This window comes from Equus asinus, chromosome 10 (genome assembly GCF_041296235.1).
Source record: "Equus asinus isolate D_3611 breed Donkey chromosome 10, EquAss-T2T_v2, whole genome shotgun sequence".
Taxonomy (NCBI): Eukaryota; Metazoa; Chordata; class Mammalia; order Perissodactyla; family Equidae; genus Equus; species Equus asinus.
Window position 1 is genome coordinate 67,472,348 of NC_091799.1, and position 6,479 is coordinate 67,478,826.

Here is a 6,479-nt window from a genome sequence, read left to right on the forward strand (position 1 = left end):
CTTGTTAAAAATGTAAATTCCGACCCCACACCTACTGAATCAGAAACTCTGAGGTAGGAGTTATCCTAATATGTGTCTTTACAAGACCGCCAGGTGATTCCAATGCAGGCTAAAGTTTGAGATCTGCTGGTGTAAGCCAATCATAACATTCCATTTCCTTCATCAGCGATGGGTTTAGGAACAGGCAGACATAAGACCAGTTTGAGCCAATGAAATACAAACAGAGGCTAATTTGGGATTTCTGGGAAAGATAAATCAATCTCTCTTTAGTTGGATGTGAACAAGGGAACATATTGCCTGACTGTTGAAGATGACTCTGTGAACTGTTGAGTAGAGACATGAAAAGAACCTGGCACTTTGGCAGCTGGATCAAGCAATCCAGAAGCCCATCCAACCTCTGGACTATGTGAAAGAATTAATTTGTTGAAGCCATTTCTGTTTCCACCAGCCAAAAGCATCATACACCAGTGCTCATCCCCACTTGTTCTGAACCGACCTTTGCAGTCTACCTTCTCCCACAATGCCATCCTCTCGCACATTTCTCCCTCTAACCCCATAGTCAAATCCCACTGCTCCTTCAAAGTCCAATTCACTCTCTCTCTCTCATAAAGGCCACCCTCACTGTGCCACCCCAAATTGTATCCTCCTCTCCAAAATTCAGTTTTACTTACTTTCTGAGCCACTCATCTGTTTTTATCACATACTGCCTTCTACTGCTTTCTCTCACATCTAAGTGCCTTATCATGTGTAAGTGCCTGGCACCTGGCATTGAACGTGACATGTCAACAATGCTCAGGAAATATTTTCTATAGATGGTGATTCCATTGGTCTATGAAGATGAGGACTTGGTGTGGTACCAGTTGCTGTCACTGTTAGCAACTGCCTCCTATTCCCAGGTCACAGACATTCCTTGGCTGTGACCACCACACCAAGCCCTGTCTTAATTACAACCCTATAATCCTACTGTGCCCTAAACTACTGTGACAACTTCATGACATCTATTAGCTAGAATCTCCAGGAGCAAAAAGATACAGGCTACCAGATAAACGCTTGGTCACTCCCCAGAACAGGACATTACTGCACTGAGGAAGGTATATACAGTGAGTAGGAAATGGAGTTGCCAGACCATCATTAGTACCCAACCCCCTCCTTCTCTGCATTTGCTGTTTTGGAAACTGGATACCACCAATGGGATTGTGTTTGGTAGCAGGAAGCTGAGAGCGTGAGAAGGCATGCGAGCCAGAGATTACTCTGGCTTCTAAGACAGCATAGATCTTTGAGGATGTAGGTTTTAGAATCAGACCATCTGGATTTGACTTTTGGTGGAGATTGCCATCTACTTAATATTTTGGGCAAGTTATTTGACTTCTCTGATTCTCAGTTTCCTCATCTGTAAATAATCATACCGACGTCATTTTCTGTCGAGAGAAATAAAGATTATGTATGTAAAACACTTAGCATCACGTCTGGCAGATAGTAAGCACTCAATAAATAGTAGTTAGTGACCCAACCTCTCTGTTGCTCAGTGCTAGCTTCCCTCCTCCCTGTGGTTGTGGGAAGTGAAGGGCCTTACACTTCCCTGTTCATAGGTAGAGCAGTGAGTGAATAGTAAAGTAAGAAAACCGAAGTCTCAAGTGCAGCTAGAGAGAGTAGGCTTGGCCTGGCTTTCTGCTTGCTCAGCAGCTGTGGTTTAGCATCTGAATGTAAAAACTACCAATATCCTCCTTAGCACAATACGTCCCCACACCACCTCCCCAACCTGCCACCTTATCGCAGGTGGTCACACACAAATCAAGGAAGTTCTGTGCTGGAATTAACTCCTTACATCTGCCCAGTGCTTTCTAATTTAGAAAGGCTTTCCCTATCTGTTCTCTCATTTGGCCCTCATACCATCCTTGTGCCGTAGCCAGGGCCAGACTTTGTTAGTCCCCTTCTACCCATTAGGAAAGTGAAACTCAGAGTGATTATGTGACTTGCCAAAGGCTGCACAGTCAGGAAGTTACAGAGCCAAGACTCAGCAATGTTCTGACTCCAACTTAGTCATCTGCCCACTCCTTTCACAGCCCATGTGCCTTGCACATGGAATGTGGTTTTCCAAAGAAAAGCATAGTATTTATGTTCTACATATAAGATTATTTAAAGCAAATTGTAGAATCATGAAAAACTTCTTATCTTTCTTTCCAGGATCATTTGCTTAATGGTCAAGTATGTATAAGTTTCCCAAGAAAAAGAAAGGACAGGCCTGTCTTGCATTTAGTTATCCAAGAACTACTTATTGTCATGCCTTAACCCTAAGCAGTAACCAAATTCTACTTGAGTCTTTGCCCAAATTTCTACTTCTACGTTTATTAACCAAGCTTCCATATTTGACTGTGTATAGTGATTCTTTTCCTTCCCTTCACTTTCAAGAAAGGAACCTGAAGTGTTTATGAAAATTGCAAAAAAGAGGACAAAATCAAATGGAGAGATTTGGAGAGCTGGGATGAAAACTGTGAATTCACTGTAAAAGGAAGGATTCTAAGCACATGTTTGCAGTAGAGAATCTTAACAGTGTGTATTGTGTTGAGCAAGCAACTCTGGTTTAGGATAGCTAGTTCTTGTGCAGAAGTTGTATTTTTAAATTAGCTAGGAACTAAAGATGTGGCCATGAATGAAACAATCAGTCTTAGCTCTGAGTCATCCATACTCACTAACTGAAAGCAGTGGAAAAAGTCTGGCCTTCAATGCCTTGCAGACCTGGTTTAGAATCCTGGCTCTGACATTTACTAGCTCTGTGACCTTGAGGAAGTTCCCAAGCCTCTCTGAGCTTTGATTTCATCTGTAAAATGGCAGAATAGTGTCAACTTTCCAGATTGATGGGAGGGTTAAGTTATCTAACTTAAGTAGAATCCTTGGCACATAGTGTATGATTGGTAAATAGTAGGTACAATTTCTTATTCTAAGCTATTAACAAGAATTATACCATGGGAATGCTTTTTAAACAACATCCTTACAGATAATACAATTTAATGATATCAGAAAAATAACAAAAATCCATTGGAGATTCTCAGCCTTCTCGATGGATCCCTCTCTGGCCTCCACCGAGCTCAGCCAGTTACTCAAGAACCTCAGTTATTTGCACACAGAAGATTCTGTATTTCCAGGTGACAGCATCCCTTTAGGGTTTAACATCAGATCCAGGCTACTCCAAGTCATTCACTTAAGACTGTGGGTTGTCATCCCAATTCTGCCATTAACTACTTGTTTGAACAAGGGACTAACTGGAATCAGAACAAGTTTCCATTTCCTCATTGGTAAAATAAGAAGGTTGGACATACAGTCAAATTTCTGAGGTCTCCATCAGTTCTCAAAAGCTAAGATGCTGGAATCTGGAAAGAATACTACCTTAACTACTTGGCAAATGGGAAGCAAGAACTAGAAAGTTAAACAAAATCTACCCATTGTTACCAAGGGCACCAACTAAACAAATTGCAGTATGTGTGTGTGTATAAAATAAGAGTCTGACATTCATGTCTTCATCATTATTTTGAGACACTAAACCACAGATTCCTACTAAGCTATCACAGTTTACTAGGCAATCTGTCAGTCTTTCCATGATTAAACTTAACCGTAATAATAACCATAACAATAATAATAACATAATTAGTTATAAAATATTTTTACACTTAAAGCACTTTCACATGTATTATCTTATTTAGAGTTTATAATAATTCGTTGAAAAGGATTATATTCCATTTTACAAATAAGGAAATGGAATTTCAGATGAGACAAGTAACCAGTCTAATACAGAGCTAATAGGTGGTACAGCCATCCGGTCTTCCATCTCATCATCCATGATTCCTCTCAGATCCATCATCATAAATAACAAAGATGTAAACCAACCAACAGTTAAAATGTGTTGTGCCTGCCTCTCTTTGACTAGTTGGTTGCTTTCACCAAAGCCCAGCAGAACAGAAATCAGAGTGAGCAGCCATCTACCCCTTCCTTCGTGCCTCGCACCTTCCCACATGATGCGATCGCTGTGAACTTCACTTAGAGACTAACGCACACAACGTCAAGTCACCTGAGGGCACAAAATAGCAATTATTAATTCTCTGTACTGGTATGGTCCCCTCTCTTCCAGAATGTTAGCTTTACAAATGCTATCATATAATTTCCTCCAAGGCAGTTTTAATGATGTGATCTGTTTCCTTAGGAGAGAAAGGCTCAAGAAGAATATTGGAACACGTTACTTGCCTCGAAGAAGAAAATATTTTGTTTGGCACAATGTCCCCTGTTAATCCACAAGTTCAACCTGACTATTCTACTTAGAATAAGCACAAATGAGTTTGGACCCACAAATTCAGGATCTGAAATATTCTGGCCAAATCCTAAAGAAATTGGCCCTCTTACAAGTGAAAATTCCAACCAAATGAAAAACATCTCACACAGAGGCAATACTGTGTGTCCTCAGAGACTGATGCCAGGGCCTTGCTGAGGCTTTTCAGTGTCATACAATGGTGGCTCCTTGGACTCATGATCTGCCATAATTCTAATTAGGTTTTTTCCCACTATTTAGTCTTTTCACCTAAGCTAGAAAGTTTCTCAGGTCATGAGGGAAAACGTGTAGGTATCTGGTTTTTCTATTGGGAGATTGTGGGAACAGGGCAATGTGGGCCAAATGCAGATGTGAGGTTTGAGCCCACCTTCTCCTCATCCTCTCCCCTCACAAACCAAACCCCAGAAGCCATGCAGACAGGGGCTTGGGGCTCAGCTGTAGGAGAGACCGAGAGTAGTGGGGAGCAGCCAGGTGGCTGCCTCCTTCCAAGACTATACTCAGCCTAACTTGAAGTTATCATACCCTCCAGCTTCGTCTACTGACAGTATTTATATCCATGAATCTATTGGAAGATTTCATTGAGCTAATAAAAGGATTATGAGTATAGTCAGTAAAATGAGCTTTTAACAACATGGCAAATTGCTTAAGCCATAATGATAAATGAAGAAACACAAAAAAAAAAATATGCAAGTAAAAATATTTAGGAAATAAGTTTTGATCTGAAGGAAATATACCAAAATATTAACAATTATAGGCATAGGAGTGTGGGTGCCATGGCCAACTCCCGTTTCCTGCCCAGTGTACGTTTTCCCTCTGCAAAATAATCTCCTGTATTTGCTTTTGGGAACCACCCTCCTCTCATTCTGAGACATGTGTCTTGGGTGAGTTACAGAGGTGGGACCCAGTGAACTGAAGCTAATCCACTTATCTCATTCCCCTGGCCAGGGTTTGTGCATGGACACCTAACCTAATTAGAGCCAATGAAATACAAGGAGATGTTTGCTAGAGCTTTTGGGAAAGGCAAGCTATCACTCTTCTCCCACTGGAATGGTGTGGTGATGTTAGGTTTCGAGCCGCTGCAGTCATTTTGTCACCATAGAGCGAAGTACAGTAATGACTCAGGCAATCACTGAGTAGAGCCCAAGGCTCCAGCCATACTGTGGAAGCACACTAGAGAGACAGAGAGAAGCCAGGTCTTTGATGACATCTTTTGAGCCATCAGACCAAAGCTTGCCTAGAGCCTCTGGACTTCTCAGAAGTGGCATCGGGTTATTTTGTCACTTGCAGCATAAGGAGCCTTAGCTGATACAGAAATTAGTATTGGCTGTATTTTAAATTATAAAAGTAACTTTTTATCCTGTAATTTATGAATAGCCACTCCCATAGTGTTTAAGAGCACAGTCTTAGGATCCAAATCCTAGAGACTCCATTTAGCAACGCGACCTTGGGAAAATTGCTTCACCATTCTGAGACTTGGTTTTCCCATCTCTAAAACAGGATTTTATAGGATTGTTGTGAGAATTGATAATTAAGACATAAAGCACTTGGAAAAATGTCCAGCACATAGTAAACACTGTTTGTTATTATCACTCTGATTTTCACACCGTAATCCTTACTCATAGAAATTACCCACATGACACCCTGATCCAGAGGGAGCAGCATGACAAAGCATTGTGGTAGAAAAGAGTTTTCTCTCAAACCTCTCTATCCATTACACTCATGACAAGCTCAAAATCATGAAAATTGTTAGAAGGTATTTGTGAGACATGTGGTGAGGTGACAATGTGGTATCACGAAAGAGCATGATTTTTGAGAGCAATAAAAACTTAAATTTCAGTCCCTGTGGACAAATTTCTAACTGTGTGGCCTCAGGCAGTTGTTTAAACTCTCAGAGCTTTTGCTTCCCCATGTATAAAATAGGAATGACAACATCTTCCACACTTGTTTATTGCAAAGATGAATCGGGATAGAAAGTGCCTAGTACAGTGAGCCTATATCTGTGCATTCCGCATCCGCAGGTTCAACCAGCCACAGATTGAAAGGCCTACTATGGTTGCATCTGTACTGAACATGTACAGACTTTCTTTTCTTGAACTTTTTTCCTTAAACAATACAATATAACATCTATTTACACAGCAGTAACATGTATTAGGTATTATAA